This window comes from Symphalangus syndactylus, chromosome 10 (genome assembly GCF_028878055.3).
Source record: "Symphalangus syndactylus isolate Jambi chromosome 10, NHGRI_mSymSyn1-v2.1_pri, whole genome shotgun sequence".
In the NCBI taxonomy this organism is placed as follows: domain Eukaryota; kingdom Metazoa; phylum Chordata; class Mammalia; order Primates; family Hylobatidae; genus Symphalangus; species Symphalangus syndactylus.
The window spans coordinates 113,696,644-113,722,433 of NC_072432.2; the positions used below are offsets into that span (position 1 = coordinate 113,696,644).

Here is a 25,790-nt window from a genome sequence, read left to right on the forward strand (position 1 = left end):
AGTTATTTGCAGAGTTGTCTGGGGACAGATTTGGGGCTTCCCACATGCCCCTTAAAAAATAACATGGAGTTGGAAGCAACCACTGCTTTCAGTTTATCTTCTCTACAAGCAGTTAAGTTTCCATGGTGAACTAATGAATGATTTAGGATTGACACCTGGCTCTACACTGGAACCCCAAAAATGTGCTGAGAAAGAAGAGTTAAAAGACATGCTGGGGGCTGGGCACAGTGGCTCACGCCTGTAATCCCAGCACTTTGGGAGGCCGAGGTGGGTGGATCACGAGATCAAGAGATAGAGATCATCCTGGCCAACATGGTGGAACCCCATCTCTACTAAAAATACAAAAATTTGCCGGGTGGTGTGGCGGGTGCCTGTAGGCCCAGCCACTCAGGAGGCTGAGGCAGGAGAATCACTTGAACCTGGGAGGCGGAGGTTGCAGTGAGCTGCAATTGCGCCACTGCACTCCAGATGACAGAGCGAGACTCCGTCTCAAAAAAAAGTACAGTCCAAATATTTTCACCTATATAAATATCCCAAAAATCAGGAAAAAGTGAAAATAAAAGGATGGCAAAGGGGCTTGCAATCACCTAAGCATTTTGCATATATGAGCTGGACTGTAAGACCCATGGTGGTAGAACCGTGTCTCATGCCCTGCTATAGTCCTAGATAAGTGTGTGGCACCGTGTCTGGCACTGGCTCGATCATATTTTTAGATCAATTGCTACTTTTTTCCTTTCTTTTTCTTAATATTAGCAATAAAAGAGTAAGTCAACATTGCATTGCTCATTAGAGTGCCATTTGCATATCTGCCTGAGAACTCTGTCATATTGTAGCATAAATCGCACAAGAGACATAGGCTCCCTGGAGGAATGGTAAGAGGAAGTTGGTGTTCCTAATTGGGCCACCAAACCCAGGAGTGAGTTAGTCACAAAAGCATGATAACACATGTACTACAGTGAGGTTGCCCTCAGGGAAGCATTTGTTCATTCATTCCTATCCAGCACATATTGTTAAGCACGCATGTATACTTTGCACTGTGTTAGACCCAGCAATTTAAACAAAGTGTCTAACCTCATAGGGTAAATAAGCAAATAAACCAATAAATGAGTTTTAAAAGGAGTACTGTTATCAAGAGAACAAACTGGGTTCCCATAGGGAGACTAATTAGGGTTAATGGTACTTATGTAGGTAAAGCGACCCAGAAGGGACGTTCTAAAGAGGTGACATGTAAGCTGAGACCTGAAAAAAGGCAGCCCATGGAGGGCCAGGAAAGCCATTTCTAGGTAGAAGAAAGTGTAGGTGTAAAGGGCTTTAGAAAGAGTGGGTGTGTTAGACGGAAAGAAGGCAACATGGGCAGAACCCATGAAAGAGAGGAAGGTGGGATAGAATGAGGGCAAAAGCGGGTCCTCAGGTTAGGTTTTTTCAGAAATACAATACAAATATGATACTTCCAAAAGAGTCTTCTAGGGTAAGGGATGGATTCCACAGCACTCAGAGAGAATGTTGGAAGACCAATTGGAGAGAGACTGCAGTAGTCTTAGCAAATGGTAAGAGAGATGCGATAGATTGGGCCCAGGAAATAAGGACAGAGGCAATCCAGAGTGACACTCAGGCTTCTGGCCTGAGCAGCTTAATAGGAAGTTGTCCCATTTACTGAGATGGCAGGGGACTGGAAGAGGAGCTGAGGGGGACTTCAAGAGTTTAGTTTTGGACATGGTAAGCCAAACGAGCCCTATATCCAACTAGAGAGGTCAAGTAGAAAATCAAATATACAAAGCTGAGGTGTGGTTTGCCTTGGAGATATAAACTTGGAAGTTGTTGGCTTCCAGAAGGCACTTAAAGCCAGGAGAATGGTTGGGAACACAGGGAGACGGAGGTGATAAGTGGCCACAGCAGTTCTCCTCAGCGCACTTGAGTTAGAACTTGGGGAGCGTGGCAGCAAAGGAGCCTGAGATTGAGCAGCAAAGTGTAAGAGAAAAATCTAGGGGTGTGTGATGTGACATCCACAGAAGCAAAGAGAAGGGAGTTTAAAGGAGGAAGAGTGATTGATGGTGCTAAAGATTACAAAAATGTTAAGTAAAGCCAAGTGAGAAAAGCATACCATAGATTTGGCAACATGGAGGCCATTGGTGATATGGATTCAAAGAAATAAAGTGAGGGTGATTGCAGAAAATCAACTGGAGTAGGCTGATGTGTAGAATGGAAAATGATCAATTAGAGGCAGCCTGTGAATCTATCCTTTTATGAAAAAAAATGTATTAAGTTCCAGGATGCATGTGCAGGATTTGCAGGTTTGTTACATAGGTAAACCTGTGGCATGGTGGTATGCTGCCCCTACTAACCCGTCACCTATGTATTAAGCCCTACATGCATTAGCTGTTTATCCTGATGCTCTCCCTCCTGCCACCCCCCCCAACAAGCCCCAATGTGTGTTGTTCCCCTCCCTGTGTCCATGTGTTCTCATTGTTCAGCTCCCACTTACAAGTGAGAACACGCAGTGTTTGTTTTCTGTTCCTGTGTTAGTTTGCTGAGGATAATGACTTCCAACCCCATCCTTGTCCCTGCAAAGGACATGATCTCATTCCTTTTTATGGTTGCATAGTATTCCATGGTCAACTATTAAAAAGTGAATCTACTCTTTACCAAAGTTTGGCATCTGAGTGGAGGAAGAGAATGGAGTAGGGGAGGAAGTGGGGTCAATAAAGGAAATTTACCATGTGTAAATGGCTCAATCCTTGCCTTGGGGAAGGCAAGGAGGAGAGTTAAGTTCAAGGTCAGCAAGGGTCACACTGGCAACTTCCCCAGCACAGCTCCTGAAGATTTGCTTTGCGTTGCACAAGAGTATGAGCTGCAGATGTAACAGAACCAAGAAATCTGTGGGTGCAGTAGGGCAGTAATTTGTGAGGACATACTGTCTGGGCCCAAGTTAGAGCTGCAGTACTGACATCCTCATCAGGCTGGACAGAAGGGATTGGAGTGAGATGTATACTGAGGCGAGGAAGTAGATCAAATGAGGAAAGCAATAGAAGAGGGCCCCAGCATTTTTATGTTTTCCAGTGGACAGGAACAAGGACGAGGCAGTTGTGGTAGCACTGATATCAGCTGGGGGTGGGATGGGGGTGGCAGCTGGTCTGAAACTATAATCCTTCACTAATTCACAAATGAGTTTCCCCAACAATGAAGGAGAGGTCAGGAGCCCATGTTTGACCTTGTTTTTTTGTGGTTATGCTGCTGCTGTTTTCTCATTTTGAGTACAGGGACATCCAGCCTTCAGGGGGACTTTGGAATACTTGCAACACAAGGCAAGCAAGCACTCTGAGTGGGGTCCGGAGCTTACTTGATGTTCACCATGACTGAACCGTACAACTTCCCAAAAGGCCAAGAGTGTATCAGAAAACTAGAGCTATGAAAACCAGCCCAGATGCTTGCACTGTGGCTGCAAGAAGCCACTAGGCAGGGAGAGGAGTTGTCTCACTGTCAGAAGTTTTGTCAGCCTCTGTCCTTCTGCCACTCTGTCTGGGGATAGGCACCCGTGGTCAGGGCAACTCAAGGGAGCACCAACCCAGGTTACGAAAATCCCCATCACACCTGGCCTCGATTTCTCTGAAGGAGATCAGATAGGATGAACTTCCCAAAGCATCCCCCTCTCCACCTGCCTTACCCACAATGCTGCTTCCAAAGCCTCAATGCCGCCCAGTCTGAAATCTGAATCCGAGCGACAAATGGCAGCAGAAGCTCTTTTCTTTAGCATCTACTGTGTGCCAGGCACCATTCTAACAGCTTTTCATTTTGCTAGTCATTTATTTCTCACAAAAACTGTTTCAGGGAGGTGCTCTTAGTAATTCCATTTTAGAAATGCAGAAACTGAGGCACAGAAAATGTAGCGAGTGGGCGTATGGTGACATGAATGGGAAGAGGCAGAGGTGGGGCATGGACCCAGGCAGGTTGCCTGAGCACCATGGCAAGTGTTGTAACTGAAGCTCTCTCCTCCTAGGGAAGCGCGCTTCATCATCAGTGTCTCACCTGCTCCTTCTGAGGGTCTCAGACTGACTTACTCTAGAAAGTTAACAGGACATGCCCTGTGTCTGAACACCTAATTGTTAACCAGGCATCCCCTAAAAGGTTGGACTTCAAGGCTCACAATAGTTTTTCCAGGGCATGGCACAGTGGCTCATGCCTGTAATTCCAACACTTTGGGAGGCCAAGACTGACAGATCACCTGAAGTCAGGAGTTCGAGAACAGCCTGGTCAATATGGCACAACCCTGTGTGTACTAAAAATACAAAAATTAGTCGGGTGTGGTGGCACATGCCTGTAATCCCAGCTACTTGGGTGGCTGAGGCAGGAGAATCGCTTCAACCCGGGAGGCAGAGGTTTCAGTGAGCGGAGATTGCACCACTGCACTCCAGCCTGGGCGACAGAGGAGACTCTGTCACACACATGCGCACGTGCACACATGCACGCACGCACACACGCACACATGCACACACAGACACAGAATAGTTTCTCCAGCCTCCTGGAGGCAGAGGAGGGCTCCCCAAGGCTATTCTAGGCCAATCCCCACTCCTTGACCCCTCTGTTTGAAGGGTTGCCAGTCACGGTGACCAAGCCCTGCTGGCTTGGTTCCCAGGCATCATTTCACTGGAAATGTAGTTTATTGACCTTAGTTCAAACCATTCCGGATAGGTCTACAGAATGTAGCCCAAATATCAGCTGGGCTCTTGAGACCCTTTGCCTAGACACGATATGACCTCATGCTTTCTGTGAGTTTTTTTTTTTTTTTTTTTTTTTTTTTTTAGATGGAGTCTCACTCTGTCTCCAGGCTGAAGTGCAGTGATGGTGTGATCTCGGCTCACTGCAACCTCTGCCTCCCAGGTCCAACTGATTCTGCTGCCTCAGCCTCTCAAGTAGCTGGCACTACAGGCATAAGCCACCAAGCCCAGCTAATTTTTGTATTTTTGGTAGAGACGGGGTTTCACTATGTTGGCCAGGATGGTCTCAATCTCTTGACCTCGTGATCTGCCCGCCTTGTCCTCCCAAAGTGCTGGGATTACAGGTGTGAACCACTGCGCCCAGCTGCTTTCTGTGACTTTTATGCACTGACTTCCATTTCCATCACCTACGCCTGCTGGGAGCCAGCGTGACTCACCCTTGCCAGTTCAGTCTGTAATCTGGTTCTCCTTTCCCTAGGCACAAAGGATCCCTATCTGGGGCTTGGGGCAGGTATGGGGAGGCCTCTCTTCCAAGTGGCCCACACCCTAGAAGGGGATTGGGTGGTAGGTGGTACTGTCTGTATATAGGTAAGCTGGAGTTGTTCTGCAGAGCTGGGGCTGAGGATCAGTAAAAAGAAATGAGGCAAGGGAAAAAAACAGGTGAGCAGATGAATGCTCTTCCAGAAGAAATGCTTAGACTGATGGCTTGCATTCTCTAGGTCAGCCAGACCCAGTGTCCCTGTCATTGTTCCTAACAGAGCCTGTCATCACTACATGATATGTATTTACTTTATTTGGAGTCAAGTTAATTGAGGTTAAACTTACATGCAGTAAAATTCACGCTCTTTTTGTGTATAGTTCTGTGAGTTTAGAAAAACACATACTGTCATGTAACTACCACCACAATCAAGATCTAGAACATTTCTGCCACCCTTTGCTTATCAACCCCCTCCTCTAACCCTAGCCCCCAGCAAACACTGTGCGTTTTTTGTTTTGTCTCTATAATCTTGTCTTTTCCAGAATGCCATATGAATGGACTTACATAGTATTCAGGCTGTTGAGTCTAGCTTCTTTCATTTAGCAAAATGTATTTCCATTTCATCCATGTCATGGCTTGTACCAATAATTTGTTCGTCTTTATTGCTGACTGCTATTCAGTTGTGTGGGTGTGTCAGTTTACCATTCACTGGCTGGTGGACGTAGAGTTGCTTCCTGTTTGAGATATACATAAGTAAAGCTAATTATTCGCATACAAATATTTGTGTAATCATAGGTTTCCATTTGTCTTGGATAGATAGGTAATGTATTGGCTGTGTCACATGGTAAGCATATGTTTAACTTTATGAGAAACTGCCATACTATTGTCTAGAGTGGCCGTACCCATTTGCAATCCCACCATAAATATATGAGAGCTTCAGCTGTCTGCATCTTCCACAACATTTGGTATTGTTGGCTTTTTTCACCTGTTTTGTTTTTAATTTTAGCTATTCCGATAGGTGTGTAGCAATATCTCATTGACATTTCAATTTGCATTTTCCTAATGTTAGGACAGGGAACACTTTTTCAAGTGCTTCCTTGTCATCTGTATAGTGTATTCGGTGATGTGTCGGTTCAAATCTTTTGCTTATTTTAAACATTGGGCTATTTGTATTTGTATTATTGAATTTGGAGAGTTCTTTATATATTCTGGATACAAATATATCAGATAGGCAGTTTATAAATACTTTCTCAACAGATAGTTACTTTAATACAATTTGTCCTCCTCTTTGGATTTCAAATACCGTTCCCACTTCTCACCATTAGGCTGGCAGAGTTAGAGGAACACGAAGAACACTTTAGTCTTGATTTTCTAGAAGAGAGAAACTGAGACACAGATGTACTTTTAAAAACCTGCTGCTTCTAGTATCATGAGAATTGGAGCCAGATATGGGACTTGATCACTGAGAAGGGAGTCTTAGAATGTGTTTGAAATTATCCCTCCCCTCATAGGGCTGCTATTTGTTTAAGTGAGGTCCAGCAAACCAGTGTCATCAGCTTACTTCTGGGAAAGGGTAACAGGTATTTGTCAAATATCTCGTGTGCCAGAAATTAATTTATATCAGGGACCAACAAGCTAGACCTGAGGGCCATATATAACCCTTTACCTGATTTTGTACAGCCTGTGAACATTAACATGAACATTTGCAACTGACATGATGACAGGAAAAACTCACTTTGAAACCCCAATTAAAGGATATGCAATTCGCCCTGCAAAGAAGTCAATTTTTTTTATTATAGACATGTAGTTTTTAAAATGATACACAATTGCTATTTTAATATATATTATTTGATATTATATTTGAATTTTGTGAACAACAAACTTGTTTTCTCTCTTGTTATGTTAATAATGCTTACATAGTCCCCTCAATTTTACCACTTGGTCTGCAGAACCTCCAACTTACTCTTTGGACCTTTGCAGGAAAAGTTATATCTTTAACCATTAAAACTATAACAACCTATTTTACAGAGAAAAGTGAAGCTCTTTGCAAAAGATAAGTAAGCTGTGTAAGGTCACCCAGTAAATGTCAGTGGAACAGAAATTTTGGGGGATGTTTCTGACTTCAAAACCTGGTCCCTTTCCAAAAGTAAATTCACAGCAGCAATTTAGCAGAAAACAGAAAAGAACAAAAAACAATTTTGGTGGGTGGGGTGTGGGGTTCTTGGCTCAGAGCACGGCTTCTCCAGGTTCCTGAACCTGTTTTTGTCCAATTCACAGGCCTGTTCATGGAGACCAGGAATTCATCAGAGGGACCTCATAATCCTATGGGGTTCTCAAACCATGCCAGCAACATTCTGTTCTCCTCATCCTACTTCACTAGCTGAAGTGTATATAGAAATTTTTAAAGCTTTCCAATAACAATATTTTTTACTAAAACAAAGCATGTTAGCTAAAGCCCTGTGAATGGTGTTAAGCACATGAGTCATGGACCCGGGACACTGGGTTCAACTCCCAGCTCCACTCTTAGGAGCCATGTGACCTCTGGTTAAGAAGCTAAACAGAGGTAGCTGGATTTACCTTTTTTGACATAGGATATAATAGAACCTATTCATAGGTCTTCTATGAAGCTTAAATGGGTTAATATTTGCAACATGATTAGCACAGTACCTGACATAGCACAGGTACTTTATCAGCATATATTAAATAATAAAATAAATGCTTGATTAATCAGAATATTAAATTGCCAGAAAACACATCTCTTCTCTTTCTAGCTCATCAAAATGTTTCTGTATTAAATGGGTCTTGAAAGATCAAAAGGAAGAGAAACTTGAAAGCAACAGCATTGCCTCAACTTCCTCAGTGTGATCATTCTTTGGTAGGGGACAGAGAAGCAAAAGGGGAATGTGTTTTGCTACTTTCAGCCCAGGTACACACTCCCCAACTCTCCAATCCAGGAGAATGACCTGAGTTTCACCAAATTACAATTATTATTATTTGAGCAATACATAAAGCTTTTGATTCTGAAATGATGATCGTTGTAGTCGAAAGCAGCAATTCTACATCAAATTACAATTATTTATAACATCATCAGGCTAGGAAAATGTAGCACTTTGGTGACATCTTGCCCTTCCATGTCAGGAGATCATGTTTATGTCTACATTTCCCCTCTCTGGCTTCAGAAAGCCACACCCAGGTGTATCCCCTGCTGGTACCCTAATTAAGATTCTTCACCTCCCACTCCATTTCTCTGACACACACAAATGGCACTCAGTGCTGGTGAGGGTGTGAGACAGATAAACACTCTCATACACTGACGGTTAGAATAAGCAGTTGAGATATTTCCATCAAGAGCCTTAAACATATTCTTAAATCCAAGATTCCACTTCTGAAAAGACATCGAGACAAACAGGGTGTGTGTGGCAGGGTTGGGGGTGGGAGTTGTAGAATTTAAAGGAGAAGAACTGAATCTGACACACGATGGGAGTTGCCTACTGAGTGTCTGGGCATCTGAAGCCAGAGGGCAGTAGGTGGTGTGTTCCAGGGTCCTTCAGTGAGCACACCTGCTTCACTGTAGCTGCTGGTCCCAACAGATGGGCAGCGCCGCAGACCCACGTGCTATAGGACACCGCAGTGCCCAAACAAGGGCATTGTAGTCCATCCACCCACCACGAGCATTGTCTATTGGAGTCAGAATCGATCTGGGAGACAGACTTGGCTCTGCCCTGGCTCAGACACCCTGGGACAGATTCTGCAGCCTGTTGGGGGAACTGCCTGGGTGGAGTCAGTTCTTCGGCTTGGCTGCCTAAACCTTTCCCTCCTCACTGTGGGTCTGAGGACCTAAGACATGAGCAAGTGTCTTAAAAGTAAAGTTTCTGTACAAGTATTAGGAATTGTTATCTAGATCCATATGATTTTAGAGTCTTTTAATCTTCTTAGGTTAGATTCTCAGATGCCCTAGGGTATCTTTAGTTTTTTGTCACAATTCAAGAGAAGTCATCTTTAATTGCTTCAATTTAAGCAAATAACCAAAATACCACAATTTTAACGATAACTGAAACACTATAATTTTAAGGAGAACTATTGAAATCAAGTAGAGGACCCCAGGTTAATAATGTTAATAGAGGCACAGGGAAAGGATTAGAAGGTTCCTTTATTTAGCATACAGGAGATTTCCACTGACGAACATGGCCCTGTTGAATCCTCAGGATGCAAGATCTTACTCCCATTTTCTACCCCAGGGAACAGAGGCCAAGTGCCTTATGAGACAGGATTTGAACCCAGGCATCTGACCACAGGCCTATGTGTTTTCTCAACATTGCAGCTGGCCACTTTGCAGGGCTGGCATTTCAGTGCACTGTTAGTCCTCAGCCGTGCAAATGTTCCAAATCACAGAGAAGGACATTTAATCTGTTCAGTGATCTATGGAGCCGCTTAGGAACTGGAAAAGGAATTACAGGGATGAGTCATTCTCTGTCAGCAGGTGAACTGTAATGGAGTTTTTAATACTATTTTATTTATGTGTTTGTCCAAAAAAATGGAAGTAATGCACCAGAGCCCCCTGATGGCTGTTTCTTCACTGGGCTCTGCCTGTGGGTGTGTGTGAGATGTGTGTGTGTGCATTGGTCTCACAGATCTCACGCAGGTCTCATGCTCTGTGAGATTTGGAGTTGAGAATAGTTTGTGCAGAATTATATCGGGAAACCTAGTGGCTGCATTTGTGTGTGAAGGAGGGTGTGTGGGTATGAGAGAGAGTAAAGATATTGTGTGAATTAGTGAGAAAGTGCCTACTGAAATGTTCTGTAACTTCTGATACCCTGAGCTGTGTGAGCCTTTATTTTAACTAGAAAAGGAAGTGTACAGTGACCTAGAGCTCTTCTTAATCTTCAGATTCCATTAGTCACGGGTGCCTGATTTTGATGTTGTCCTTTAGTGAGGTGGACTCTGTTCTTACCAGGGACCTCCCTTGCAGCCGTTGATTCTGTACTCTGAAGCTCCTCTCCTTTTCTTCTCTCAAGGCAGAAGAGGGTGTTAGATCCTCCCCAGCCCAGCTTGGTTGTTGACAAAGCTCATGAGTATCTCTCAGGGAGATGCTCCGAAGTGCAGGTCATTCATGGTCTGAGAGAACTCGAAGGCTCTCAAACCCATGCAGCTCAAGTCCCTTCTGAAATGGTGGACCCTAACTTCTAAAACCTAGACTTTGACCTCAGTCTTGACCTCATCTGAGAGAACATGAGCATTCTGAACTTGGGTTGACCTTCACGTTGTCTTCTCTGGAGATAGTAGGACTGGTTCTGGGCTTCTGTGGGTTGACTTCATGGAAATGAACCTGCTCAAAATGGGAGAAGCCATCCTCCACAGAGTTTTTCTTGGGGGATCTTTTTATTTTAGAGATGGCATTTCATTTTGTCACCAAGGCTGGAGTGCAATGGGTGTGATCATAACTCACTGCAGCCTCAAACTCCTGGGTTCAAGTGATCCTCCCACCTCAGCCTCCCCAGTAGCTGGGTCTACAGGCACTTCATGAGGGATTTTGAGTCATTTGGGTTCCCTAGCCAGCTGTCTTTATTTGGGGGCTGAAGTTAGTAGAAGGGAGTCTGTCCATTTTTATCGAGGGCATATTATATATCACATGAAGATCAGAGGCTCAAGGTGGTGACATAATGGGGTGTGAGGTATAGCCTATAGCCTATGGGGTAAAAAAAAAATACCTGGGAAGATAGCAATTAAGTAAAGCCTAATAACAATAAAACATAAAAAGTCCTTTTTATGAGATTATCCTGGGCTAGTACTCAACACTCTCTGGCATATAAGGGCATCTTAGGATCTATGATTTTTTGGCTTATGCTGCATCAGTTACTGCTATACCTGGAACATGGTAGATACTAAACAAATGTTTATGTAAAGAGTGAATGAACCTAGATGCCCACACCTCAGACATACAGATCCCATTAAAATTCAGCTAACATATGTTGAGAACTTAATACAAGCTAAGTTTTTTTTTCTTCACTTTCATGAGTGACTGTCTTTATAGCAACAATTTGAGGCAAGTGTTTAGTGGAGGAAGCAACTGAAACTCAGTGATTGGCCAACGGCACCCACAGCACGTGCAGGGTGGAAGTGGAATTTGAACCCAGGCTCCTTCTAGCACATTGCTTTCCCTTCTATTTCACCAATGGGGTTTTGCCTTTTTTTCTTTTGTGTTGCTTTCTCCACTCCATCCTTCCTTTCCTTAGGAGACAGCCCTCTCCTGAACTTGTGGGTTCCACTCATGGTTTGTGGACCATCTAGAAGGTCAGTGCCCCTTAGCTCCAGATTCTAAACAGATAATGCTGCGTCCAATGCCGCGTGATGATAAGGGCCGACAGATATGAGCAGAACCCAGTTTCATTGCTTTTCCTTCGCCAAAATACATTAATAAAGTTAATTAGCATTGACCTGAAAAAAATCAGAACAGTAACCTCCTGGCATTAGTATCAAATGCAATGAAGCACTAGCAATAAAAACTCCATTACTGCTCCCCTCTGAGAAGCTGTCACTGATTCTCGAGGACTAGAGGGAGTTGGGGCTGACACCTCCCCAGAACCCTCCCTGACTGCTCCATGCCTCACTGCTGGACCCTGAAGGTGAGCTGGGGCTGGGACCCAGGTAGGATTACGTATAGTTAAATGCATGACTCCTAGTGACCTTGGCTTGACTTGGGCTGTCATCAGTATCCATAAGGACCAAAACAGAGCCTGCAGGAGGTAGCTGGCCATCGGAATGGGAAGCTAGTCCTCTGCCAGATGAGCCTGGTGGTTTGCTTTGGCGGCTCAGATGATGATAGACAGGGTCAAGTCTATTTTTTTATTCAGAAAAAGATTTATCATCTCAGCAAGAATGCTAGGGTTTAGAGCAAGACCTCCCGGCCCACCAGGGACTCAAATAGCCAGACAGCAAACAAAATAGGCTGCCAGTCACGGGGACTAAGTGAGCTCAGAAAGGAAAGACAGCAAGAAACTCAGGGGGTTTGAACAACCCGGTGCCCAGGACTCTCCCCAGATGGATCAGAAACCTGTCTTAGGTTGATAAGAATATTCTAGATCTCATCCCCTGGTAGTGCCAGGTGACTAATTTATTGCTGCTTCTGGTCAAAATTGGCTTAGACTCTGGGCGAGGGCATGAAAGTTATAAATGACCCTGCAAGGCACTGGGGATGTAAGTTGCTGACATTTTCTCACCCCACTCCCACTTTCCAATGATCTCATTTTATTGTTGAATTCCTATCCTGTTCAAGGCATTGAGGAACTAGGATATGGAGACAGAAATATGCACAAGCTCCAGCCTTTGCCCTTGAGTGGCCCTTACTCTGGTGGGATGGTATCAGCAACCCACTGGATTTCTGCCCTTCTTTAATACTTCCCTCTGCCCTTCTTTTCCATGATATTGTGAGATATTTGAGGAGCATTCTGCGCTTAAATGCAGACTTCCTTATCTCTGTCTCCACTTGGATCTCTCCAACCCATCATCTTGCTCGTGAGAGAAGCATAGGAAAGGGGATGTGGGAACACTGCTGTCCCAAATCCTATTGGTTCCCTTGCTGCTATATATACCTCATGGGCTGCCTCAAGCCTCTCCCCTGGCTCCTGAGGCCCTGCAAGGTCCCAAGAACTCAGAAAAGCATGGCAGGAACTGATGGGCCCATCTTTTGGTAATAATAGTGGCAGATGCTCTTTGTAGAGTTGCCTCCAACTCCAAGGGAAGGTTAGTTGAGGTGGAAGAAGTACGCTGAGAGGGGCTAAGGAACACACACAAGTATATTTTCCAGGTGGCTCTTGAAAAACATATACTTTGGCCCAAAAGTTATTTCAGGGAGATGCTTGAAAACAATGGGAAAGATCAAGAATGAGGAAAAGGGAAAACCCAGCACAAACCAGGCTGCATGAGTGGAGGGAATGGAAACTTCCTGAGAACACAAGGAAGCCCTTTTAAAATGTTTTCAATGGAGACAGCTCCCTCACACATTAGCACTCAGTTCCACACAGTCTTGAGGTCAAGCTGCCTGGGTTCCCTGCAGGTTCTTCTCCTTATGGCTGTGTGACCCTCCCACAAAATCCTTCTCTGTAAAATAAGGGTAATGACTTACTTATCTTTAAAGATTAAATGAGCTGCTATTTGCAAAGTTATATAATCATTGCTTGGTAAATGTTGGATATTATCATAATATTAGTATTTGTAGATTCCAAGAGCCTGTAGCTCAGAAGCAGAGACAGACGTGCAAAGAACTCCAAGGCACGGAGAAATTTCCTCCTCTTCTTCCAGGCTATCCAGAGAGCAAAGCAATGCTGCTGGAGTACTCAACAGAACAAAAGCAGAAAGCGGGCTGGAGGTAGATTTCACAGGACCTTGAATTCCAAGGAGCATTCAAGGTTTCCTTAAATAGGTACCACATCTATATACTTTAAATATGGTCTTCAAATAGGAATGCATTTTGGGGACACAAAATTTCAAACAGTATGAGAGAGAGAGCTGCAGGCTCACAAGAAAAGTCCTGCTTTGCTCCTCCACCCACATTTCCATCCCTGCATCCATCAAGTGGCCAATGTCTGACCTACATCATTTGCAAACAGCCACCTCATCATTCTCTTATTCATGCATTCATCTCCCACATTGCCAGAATTGTTTTCTCTAAGCACAGATGTGGTACCTGTTTAAGAAGACATTAAATGCTCCCTGGAATTCAAGGTCCTGTGAAATCTACCTCCATCCTGCTTTCTGCTTTTGCTCTGCTGACACTAGACTTGCTGTTCCCTGGGCATTTCCTACTGCTGCCCCTCATGAGAGTTAACTACTTTAGCAGCATGGCTTTGCTATTTGGTTAGCCTGGAAGACAGAGAGGAAATTCTTATGTGCCTTGGAGTTCTTTGCATACCTGTCTCTGCTAAGCAGTGGGCTCTTGGAATCTACAGATACTAATGTATGATAATAATATCCAACATTTTACCAAGCAATGGTTATATAACTTTTTCACAGAATCTTTTTCATTTTTTTAAGGTAAGTAATGTTATTGCTCTTATTTTACAAAGAAGGATCCTGTGGGAGGGTCACAGCTACAAGGAGTAGAGCCAGACAGGAGCCCAGGCAGCTTGACTTCACAGCTGTGCTCTTGACCCTTGTGTTAGGCCGTTTTTGCATTGTCATAGAAAATACTGGAGGCTGGTTAATTTAGGAAGGAGAAGAGGTTTAATTGGCTCATGATTCTGCAGTCTATACATGAAGCATGGGACCAGCATCAGCTCGGCATTTGGGGAGGCCTCAGGGAGATTTTACTGATGGCAGAAGGTGAGATGGTAGCAGAGGCATCACATGGCAAGAACAGGAGTGAGAGACAGAGAGAGAGAAAGCAGAAAGTGGGAGGTGCCACACACTTTCTAGTAACCAGATCTGGCAAGTACCCACTATCCATGAGGATAGCACCAACTCAGAAGGGATCCACCCCCATGATCCAATCACCTCCCACTAAGCCCCCCTTCCAACACTGGGGATTACAATTCAACATGAGATATGAGGGGGACAAATAGTCAAGCTATATCAATCCCTAAGTTATTGCTGGGTCTCTGGAACTTTCAATGCATGTAGACAGTCTCCAGTCGCATAGTAGGGGCCTGGTCAATGTTTGCAGACTGAAACAAAAGGTAAATGAGAGAATAAGGGGATGGAAGGAGCACATCACCCTGGGAAGGTGAGCCTATGGGAGTGGGCTGAGAATGAAGTGGTAGGATGGGCCCAGGGCACAGGTGTGCTTGCTCTGTCTCTCTTTTGACTGGCTCCCTGACCTTGGAGGAGGCAGCCTCCAGCAGTGCTGCCCCAGAAGTCCTGGGGAGGTCCTACTGCCAGCCAAAAAATGCCTTTCAGCTGCTTGATGGTGCCTGAAATTGTACCATTACAGCCTAATTCCTATAGCTTAGGCTGCTATTCCCCTGTTAAAATGCAAATCCTCCTGGGAGAGGCAAGTTATTAAACTTTATTAGTCTTTTATATCTCATGGTGAATTTATTGATGAGAGTCTTCTCCTTAGAAATGGCCTGGATAAGGGAGAAATATGGAGATGGCATAAATGTCCTGGGCTCCAGGGAATGCGGTCACCTGATAGGCCAGAAGTAAAGGAGCAGGTGTTGAAGGAGGAATAATGAGAGCTTGGGAACCTAAAAAGCTGACATTTTATGTGTTCTATTGCATAGGGCCACAGGTGACTGGTAACATGTGGTTTTGAGTGGACTGGCTGAGGAAAGGGTCACAGGCACATCCCCAGCATTGGAAGGACCAAGTTCCTGGGTCAAGATAGAGCTGTAAGTCACTAGGACGGCCTTCCGGGTCTTTGCCTTACGCAAGAGAGCAGCATTGCAGGCAGCACCATGCCCACTGTGAGCAGAGTTTTTGCAATGTGCCCATGCGTACAGTACCCTCTTCCAAAACAATGGTCCTGGATATCCCCATCACTCACTCCAACCCAATGGGAGACACTCAGAGTCTCCTTTGTGTGAGCTGCTGCTTATTTCTTGCACTTCTCTCACCCCTTGGGCCTGAAGATGACAGCTCAGTTTCATTCTTTACCCCATCGCAAACATTTTTCTGAAACCCTCCCTTGCCATCCACTCACTGCCTGGATTGTGGTAAGCAATGGATACTGAGAAGGGATCCTTTTTTTTAAGGATACATCAGGGTTTCAAGAACAGTATTATTTTATGTGTTTTCAAGATACTTTGTACTGCCTTCAGATTTATGAGATGGCCTTTATTACTTCAATAAAATATTTAAAACAAAAATAATAATGGAAGCCTGAGGTTTTTGGCCTCCATTTCTCTGGAGCTTGCTCACGCAGAAATACTCCCTAACCTTCATGCACATCCTCCCTTCAGAGACCCTGGCGGACTTGGTTGCTATGTGATTCTGATGTTCAGGAACTAGGCAGGGCTGCACTTGGGATCGTATCTTTACTCAACAAATGGTGTTTGTCTACCTGATGGCAAATAAATGGAGATTCCAGCACATGGAGTCTTTTTTGTTGTTGTTGCTTAATGATGCATTGCAGTGTGTATGCATCTTACTTTTGAAATTGTAATAGCACACAGTAGCATCTTGAATGGAAAATAATGTGCTTGCTATATGTAGTAGTTGCAATGAGACAGTTTGCAATGAGGGTCAGGTAGTATGTTAGTAAAAGGACAACTTAACTGAGGAACAAGAGAACCTGGGTTCCAAGCCAGCTTTGTCTCTAATCAGCTGCAGAGTCTCAGAGGAATTACTCTCCACCCCGGACCAGGAGCTTCTTGCATTTTTTCAGTCATTCATTCAACAATTATTTCTTAAGTGTATCCTATCTACTTGATACTATGTTCATCTGAAAAGGCAGGCAGGTGGATTAAATGGCTTCTTCCCAATCTAACATTCTTTGGAATAGTTGATTTTAGGAGGGCCTGAGAACCTTGAATGTTGACTAAGACAAAGAATGATGGACAAGGATTCTCCCCTCACTTCTAAAGATATCCCCTCACTTTTTAAAGATCTAAATGTGAAGGTCATAAAAACCTAAAGCAGGAGGCAGGTGGTAAATCTCACCCTCCTCATTTCCCAGCACGGTTGTGCCAGATTCTGGCTCCTTTATAATTCACTTGATAGAATCATATAAATTTTACTTCCTTCCCAGTGGATTTTCTTGCTCTTAAGGCAAATTTCTCTGTCCTGGGAATTGCTCCCAGGAAGACTGAGAAAAACCCAGGTGGCACCAGCCCAAATCCACTCTTACAGACCTTCTTCTCTCCTCCTCACTGCTTCTTCCTTGGAAAAGTTTGGAGTCTGTTCCTTTGCAGGCACTTTGCTAGGTGACAGCTATATGGTCTCTGTCTTTGAGGACCTCACAGCCTAAGGGGAGAAGGAGGTACCAGAGAATGACAGTGTGGTCTGGATGGTGCGTTGAGAAGGAGCACCCCAAACCTTCACTGGATTCAAGAAGGTTCCTCACTGGAGGCAGAACTTAAGTTTAATCCTGAAAAAATCAATGAGCTATGCAGGCAAACAAGCTGTAGATTGGTACTCTAGACAGATGGAATAACATGGACAAAGGCCCTGAGGTAGGAGGAGGTGGTGTGTTTGGAGAAGCAGTTTAGAATGAGGCAGGTGCATGGGACAGGGACACACATGATTCAGCTGGAAGCCCTGGCTAGGGTAAGCTCCAGGAAGCCTGCAGTTGCCATTGACAAACATCAAGCAAAGCTGTAGTATGAACTCCCTTCTTCCCAAATTGTCTGCTCTCACCAAGGAGCCTCCCACGTACCAAATCCATCCCTTATCTGCCCCCTGTCAAGTCTTCAGCATCCTCTGCCTCATTCCCTCATGGAAATCCCATCCTCTTGCTTCCTTGGCTATCTTTCAAGAGGAGAACTTGTTAATTCAACCTGATAATAGTTTAATGAGAATGACAAAACATCTATCTTTTTAACTCATGCAAACATGTTGGGCCAGGCATGGTGGCTCACGCCTGTAATCCCAACACTTGGGGAGGTTGAGGCGGGCAGATCACCTGAGGTCAGGAGTTCATTACCAGCCTGGCCAACATGGTGAAACCCTATCTCTACTAAAAATACAAAAATTAGCTGGGCATGGGGTGGATGCCTGTAGTCCCAGCTACTCAGGAGGCTGAGGCAGGAGAATCTCTTGAACCCGGGAGGCGGAGGTTGCAGTGAAGTGAGATCATGCCACTGCACTCCAGTCTGAGCAACAGAGCAAGACTGTCTCAAAAAAAAAAAAAAAAAAAGTTAAAGAGGTGGTATATAAAAAGTAACATCCAAGGTCTGACACCTCTTCTAAACATGTGGGGTTCTATCTCTATTGCCCCAGCCCACCTACTAGAATAGGCACAAATCTGGGTGGGTTTGCAGAAAGCCTGTGTCCTGAGTTGTGGATCCACTTACCAAGTTAGCCACTGCCAGAGCCCACAGGCTTTTCTGGGATCTGGTTCTGTTTGTCTCTCTGTGTTTATCCTCTCCACAGCTACCAGGGCCCCTCTGCTGCTGATGCTATGAAGACCTCATTCTCTGTCCTGTTCCTCAGAGATCATCAATGTTAGCATCAGTATCCATGAGACCAAATACAGCTACAGCTCTGGCCTACACTCCCCTTTTTAGAGGCTAAGCCTTCAGATGTAGAATCCCCATATTTCCAGGCGTTCATAGACTGTAGTTTCTGCAAAACACTGACAATATCTGTTTTCATCATTCTCATTGCATGAAATGAAGCTAACTTACTGAAAAGTTACTTGCCAAGTACAAGTACATCATCTCTGTTATTCATCACCAAAACCCTTTGAGGGAAGGGTCATTAACCCCACTTTTGTGAATGAAAAATGGCTACTCTGAAAGGTTAAGTGACTCTCTGAAGTTCATGTTGAAAGAAGCAGAAGCAGAAGGCTCGCTCTCTGATCTGCAAATGTTACAACCATTATTGGGTTAATGATGTGTCTGATTTGTGGTTCCAAAGTATATTCACGGCCAATCCTTGTAAGAGGCATATTCTAAACAAGCAAGTAGATAAACAAATGGATAACTATTTTATGGTCACTGTACATGTATAATCCCTTACCTATGCATCATTCTAACTGGTCACGTCACACTGTAGCCAACCTCAGAAGTGTGTTAGGAAGAATGCACCATTAATAAGGTAGAAACTGTCCCCCAGACACTGAGCTGTGCTCAGTGTTTTTGGGTAGGAGTAGATGTGAGGTGAGATTCTGCCATTTAAGATTGCACCAAACTGCATTTCCCTTGAAAGCAGCTGTTCCAGAAGCTCTTTCAGACTCCTGGCTGCCCTTTGGCTCTGCCTTGGGCTGCCCACTTAAGAAATCACTTTATCATGCCACTTCATGATTGTATTTGCCCAAGGACTGAACTCAAAGGTCCTTTTAAATGGAAGGGTGTTTTTAAATACCTTTCTGAGCAACCTGACACTGGAGAGTAGAGTCGGGGACCCCTAAAGGCATCTGAGTTGCAGGTTACTAGTTCTCTGTAGCTAGAGATGTGGGTCACGGCCAGTGCTTGGGATGAGCCCAGATAATTCTGTAGAGAACATCAGGAACTAGTATTACTCTAGACTCCAGATGCATTATATACACAGCATGAGTAGAGGACTTCTCTGAGATAGGATGCTAGGGACATTAACTCTTGGGTTTCTCTAGGATTTATCTCATTTTGAACCTCAACTATGCCGCAGCACCCTGAGATTAATTTCTAGACTCGGGATAACCTCTTTTTCTTTTTCTTTTTCTTTTTTTCTTTTTTTTTTTTTTTTTTTTTGAGACAGAGTCTCTCTCAGTTGCCAAGGCTGGAGTGCAGTGGCACAATTTCGGCTCACTGCAACCTCCACCTCCCGGGTTCAAGCAATTCTCCTGCCTCAGCCTCCCAAGTTCCTGGGATTACAGGTGCCTGCCACCATGCCTAGCTCATTTTTGTATTTTTAGTAGAGACATGTTTTCACCCTGTTGGCCAGTCTGGTCTCAAACTCCTGACTTCAGGTGATCTGCCCGCCTCGGCCTCCCAAAGTGCTGAGATTATAGGCATGAGCCACCGCGCCTTGCCTGGAGATACCCTTTTGATGAATCATCCTCAAAAAGATGACAAGTGCTGATATTCTTCCACAATTTCTGTGAATGGAGAATTCCTGATGAAACAAAATGGCAGTCTTAAAAATAGCTGGGAAGTCAGAAGAGAAATTTTGACAGATTGGGTTGTTTGCCCCAATTCTTCATGCTTCCCAGGAGCTATGTCCTTGGTGTGGCCTTGTCATGAACAAAGTGTACTTCCATACTGTTTGCCTGAAGGCCTCAGTCATGGGAGTTACTTTGGTCAAAGAGATGTTAGTAGATGTAATACCACTGGGATCTTGAGATGTACTTGAGCAATGGGGCCTGCATTCTGCTACCCCCATTTGAAAACCATGCCATAGCTAGCTCACTACCTGCAGAAGAGTAAGAAACATGAAGTAGAGTCACCACCAAACAAGAGCTGCCCAGCGGTCCTGAAAGCTCTTGAGTGAGACATCCACTCTTACTATATTCACTATTGATATTTTTGGTTAGTAGTTATATAGCATAATTGTGGAAATGACTAATACAAAGACCTATTTGTGTGGCTATGAAATCCTCCCTCCACGGGCTTCTCCCCCATGCACAAAGCATTTGTAAGTACTTACTACCTGGCAGAACAATGCTAGGCCCTGTGAAGACACAGGAGAAGTAAAAGATACAACCTCTGCCCTATAGATATCCCTGTCTAGATAGGAGTATTTATCTAGAAAGATAGGTATCTATCTAGACCACCACAATTCAAGATGGCATCTCATGATAGCTGAACCATGGTAATGACACACTGGAGGGATCAAGCCAGCTCCCAATGGATCTTGTTGGGGATTCAGACCTCATGCCCTACCTTGTGTCTTTGCATGTGTGGGAATATATATACATGTACATGCTGACTTTCAAAAGTTGTATTAGGAGTTTGAGACCACCCTGGCCAACATGATGAGACCCTGTCTCTACTACAAATACAAAAATTACCTAGGCGTGGTGGCACGTGCCTGTAATCCCAGCTACTTGGGAGGTTGAGGCAGGAGAATCGCTTGAACCTGGGAGGTGGAAGTTGCAGTGAGCCAAGATTGTGCCACTGCACTGCCGCCTGGGTGACAAGAGTGAAACACCGTCTCAGAAAAAAAAAAAAGTTATATTAATCATATCAGTAGGTATTTGTCTTAGACTCTCACCTCCCACTCATACATATATACGTGTACCATACAAAGTGACTGATAAGGAGGGAACTGTATTATTGTTCTTTGCCAACCATGACTTTTTATTGCAGATCTTACAAACGTTTTAGAGATGAGCTATCTAAAATAAAAAGGGATGTCTAGCATGTCCTGAAGATGGTATTGCAGGGAAAGAAGGAGCTGGAGTTGGTATGGATCCAGAGACTGCACTTTTTCTCAGCCACTCACTGGCCATCCTTCCTCTACCCAGAGGCATGGCCACAGTGGCTGAGCTTGAGGGAAAGCCAGACCTGGTGTTCATTCTATCTCTGTTGCGTACTAACTGAAAAACTTTGGGCATGCTAATTTTTCTTATTTTTAATTGGTTAATTTATTATTTATTCATTTATTTCTTAGAGACAGAAATAAATGAATCAGTCTTGATCTGTTGCCCAAGCCGGAGTGCAGTGGCACGATCATAGCTCACTGTAGCCTCGAAATCCTGGGCTCGAGCACTCCTGCCACCTTAGCCTCTCAAGTAGCTACGACTACAGGTGTAAGCCACCATGTCCAATCTCTCCCGTGTCCCATTTTCCCTGTCTTTAAAATGAGGACGATAGTTTATACCTCTGAGAAGTATCATAAGGATTAGAAATAATTTGTCTATTATGGAATAAATTGTGTTCCCCTCCAAAAAATGTATATGTTGATGTTCTAAACCCCCAAAAATGTGTATGCTGATGTTCTAAGCCCTCCTCGGGTTGTGGTCATTATTTGGACATATGTCTTTAGAGAGGTGATTGAATTAGAATAAGGTCATTAGAGTGGTCCCTAAGCCAAAATAACTGGTGTCCTTAGTAGAAGAGGAAACACATAGAAGAAGACCACGGGAAGAAGAGAGAAGATGCTGCCTGCAAGCCACAAAGAAAGCCCTCAATAGAAACCAACCCTGCTCACACCTTAGTCTCTGAATTCCAGCCCCCAGAATTGTGAAAGAATAAATTTCTGTTAAGTCACCCAGTTTGTTGTACTTGGTGCAGTTCTAGTAAATAAATGCAGTGTCTAAAACTCCTGGCGTAGGATCAAGCATGATCCCTGCAAATACACGGGCTCCACTTCTCTTCCCTCCCACTTCCTTCTACCCACTTCTCACTGGAGGCGTTTGCCTCTTCCTCCCTCCCTCCCTCTTCTGCTGCCTTCTCTGTCAACCTCCTCTCTCTCTCCTCTTCTCTTTCTTCTATTTCTCTTCCTCCTCATTCCTTTGCTTTTTAAGAAAATTTTTTTTTATTTCCATAGGTTTCTGGGGAACTGGTGGTATTTGCTCATATGAATAAGTTATTTAGTGGTAATTTCTGAGATTTTGGTGCACCCATCACCTGAGCAGTATACACGTACCCAATTTGTAGTCTTATCCCTCATCCCCCTCCCATCCTTTCCCCTGAGTCCCCAAAGCCCATTGTATCATTCTTATGCCTTTGCATCCTCATAACTTAGCTCTCACTTATGAGTGCAAACATATGAGGTTCGCTTCACCCAAAATACATAGACCTGTAGCCTCTCAGCATGAGGTGGGAGGGCTGGCCACAGGGAAGTAATCTAAGGAGTATTTATGCTCCTATAAAAGGAACAGAAAGACTCTGGCTTTGCCCCTGGGCAGGACAGGGTAACAAGAGAATAAGAATCCAGGGAGACACTGAGCTGCTCACTAAAAGGAAGACCTCTCTCAGGATTATGGAGTTTAACTGAATTGAATCTTGCGAGACTAGGGGCTTTGGAGTTTCTAATGATCTTAAGTATCTTTTGCTTAACTAGAAAAACAACTACAATGTAGGGAGATGCCATTTCCTACCTCATCCTATGATTTCAGGGCTGAGATCCTGGCTTTGGAAGGGTCTTTTGTCCTATAGTCCCCATTATCTGAATCCATACCTGCAAAGGTAGCACAGAGCCAGCAGAAAGAGACCCAGGATGCCAATGGGAACAGTGCCTGGGTCCGCCCTGCAGCTCTTCCAGGGACAGTTAGAACAGCCTTTGGCAATTGACTTCACTTCCAGAAAAGACACTCTCCTCCGCCAGTAAAATGAATGTAATCAGACTGGCTGGCAACACTGTTTTGAGATTTCCTGGATGAGAGGTTCTGTGTAAACCTAAGCCACTGTTATTTTCATACCTGCTTGCTGGGCCAGGAGAGAAGGGAAATGGGAACTCAAAGCAAGAATGCTTCCCTGGCAGCTGGTCCCCAAGCCTCTCAATCACACTTGACGTTTGCGAAAACACTGGCAAACTGGGCAGTCATGGAAATAGGTGAGAGAGCGAGGACCAGGCAGGCTAAGGATGCATGCAGGCTAAGGAAGACGGCAAATGGCAGGTCAGATGGGAAAACATCTGGCAGAGTGGACCTTTCCTGCTCTGAGCTCATTTCTTTGTCTTTGAGATGTGAAATTGGGCCCTTCTGTTATTTCTGGAGCTCAGAGTATAGAATTCTCAGAATTCCTCATTAGCAAGTGTAGAGGGAGTCCTGGTCAGAGACCAGGAGAAGAGATACTAAGGAGAGAAAGTGAGAGTCAAATGGAGTACAGATAAGGGAGGAGATGAGAACAGGAAAGAAGGAGGAATGGGAAACAGAGAAAGATGAGGAAAGGAATTCTATTTTCCCAGAATCAGTTGCCAGTCTGGGATCAGCAAAGAACAGCTTTCCTGATGGAGGCTTTGTTACCTTTCATATATACTGGTGCTGTCACGTCCAACAGCAGGATAAGAATTGCTTTGAAAAGCATCCCTGAGCTTCCTAGGTAATATGCAGTTCAGGGTCTTATTAAGAGAATAAGCAAAGATAGCAGCTGAGCCGCTGGTTGTCCCACTGTGTGGGGGTGGCAAGAAGTCTAGGTCCTGATCCTTTCTTTTTTTGTCCCTCCCAAACCCCTGACAAAAGAGCAGCTGTTAGGTGGGAGGACTCCTATTGAGGTCTAACGGGCTCCCTGGCATGACATGAAAGACCCTTTCTGTCTCTTACTCCTCAAGATGGAGTGTTAAATAATGCTGCAGGCTTGTACAGACCGCTATCTGGAGAAGGCTGCCTGTGTCAGCTGCTTAATATGCAGAATGAAGAAGTGATAAAGTCAAGTGCCTGTAACGTTTAATGTGAATGATAAAGGAGGAAAAACACCCTGAGCAGAAGGCAGACCTGTGTGCCTCATTATTTGTGTATAGCTGGGGCTGCACCTGGCATCACAGCCAGGAGCACCCGCCATGTGGACACAGGTGCATGAGTGTTAGGCATGTGCTTGGGCATTCATATGCACACATACGTGTGCAAACATATACCATCACAGGTGATGGCCGACAGCAGAGGGACTGCACTACCTATGACTGGTGATTCACAGGGCTTCCTCAGCTCAAGAACTTCCCTCCCCTGGGACAGCCACCTTCTCAGGACCAAGGAGAATCATGGAAAAGAATCATAGAATTACCAGTTTGCTTTACTACCACAGGGTACATGGGAAACTATGGAAGGGTTAAAGTTATAGTATTGCTAATCCGCAATCTCAAACCACCAAATGCCATCTTTTCTCTGACAGTGACCATTCCACTGATCCTGAGACACTGATCCTGAGCTGCAGCAGCTTCTGGCTGTTGTCTTCTGACCCTGGTGTGGGTTTGAGCATACCTGGTCCACATCACAACCATCTTTATTGCTCTCACTTGGGGAAGAAAGCCAGTGTTCTAACTACTATTTGTCTTCTCATTAGAGAGATTCATCTCTGTTGCTGAAAGTTCTCTCTTCCCTTGAGAAATCTGGAACATGTTGTCTTGGGCAGAGTGGTAGGATGTCTCAGTGTGGATTGCAGGGCTCTCCAGACTGTGGCCTAGGAACAGCACAGGTGTGCTGGCCTCAGATAAGTTACCTGCTCGTCTGGATTATGCTCTGTGAAAGGTTCAATCCCAGTGACCCAGGCTGCATCTATCAACTACAAGACCTTCTTCTCTACTCTTTGAAGGTCACATTCCATGTCCTGACATGCCAGTGTCTCTTCAGTAGGCAGAGGAGCTCAGATTCTCTTCGCCTCCTTTTTCTGAGATTTTCTAGAAGGAAAGGCCACTATTTTATATCTTATTAATGAAAATATACTTCATGACCTCTAAGGCAAACCATGGGAGAACAATCTCTTTGGGGAGAGGACATCTAGACATTCAACTTTGCCTCTTACTGCAGAATCTGACCATCTTGGAGTGTTTCATTGATTATTACCTCACCATTCTGACCTCTGCTGGGAGTTGGTGGGGGGGGGGGTGGGTAGGAGGGGGCAATACTTCTCCCTAGCTACCCAGCAGTTGTTTGACTCAACCCATAGTACTTTATAGTACAGTTGCAACCAGGCTGAAACATTCATACAAGACATTGCCAAAGTGTATGGGAAAACAAAAGGGAAATGAACACAAAAAGCAGTATGGGTCTGGGCAATTCAATTTACAAGGGATGGCCCAGTGCTGGGAAGTAATACTATCTCATTAAGCATGAAACTTAAATAAAGAAACAAACAGTGCCCCAGGGCGTTTTTACCTTTAAATCTACTGTTTTTTTACTCTCTTACTACTTTTTTGGATGAGGACACCCGGAGGATAGAAACCTCTTAGTTTTTAGGAATATCCTCATGTCCTGCCTGCGTGTGATGTGTTAGAGTAGAAGGAAGTTCAGGGATCATCAAGCAGCGTGGTTTGCATACCTGGAAGCTCATCAGAATTACTTAAGAAGCTTGGTATAAATAGAGATTCCTGGGCATAGCCCCAGATATTTTTATACCAGGAGGGCGCTGGTAATATTTTTAACATGT

General features: G+C 44.5%; 1 long non-coding RNA gene across 1 annotated transcript; it reads right to left on the minus strand.

The window, feature by feature from the left end:
• Window positions 1–14,774: 14,774 nt before the first annotated feature.
• Window positions 14,775–25,124, minus strand: LOC134731600 (uncharacterized). The gene is made up of 5 exons (XR_010114015.1): window positions 24,864–25,124; window positions 19,150–19,277; window positions 18,138–18,408; window positions 16,977–17,088; window positions 14,775–14,849 (listed from the first exon to the last, which is right to left on the minus strand). It is a non-coding gene; the product is annotated as an uncharacterized lncRNA (long non-coding RNA).
• Window positions 25,125–25,790: the final 666 nt, after the last annotated feature.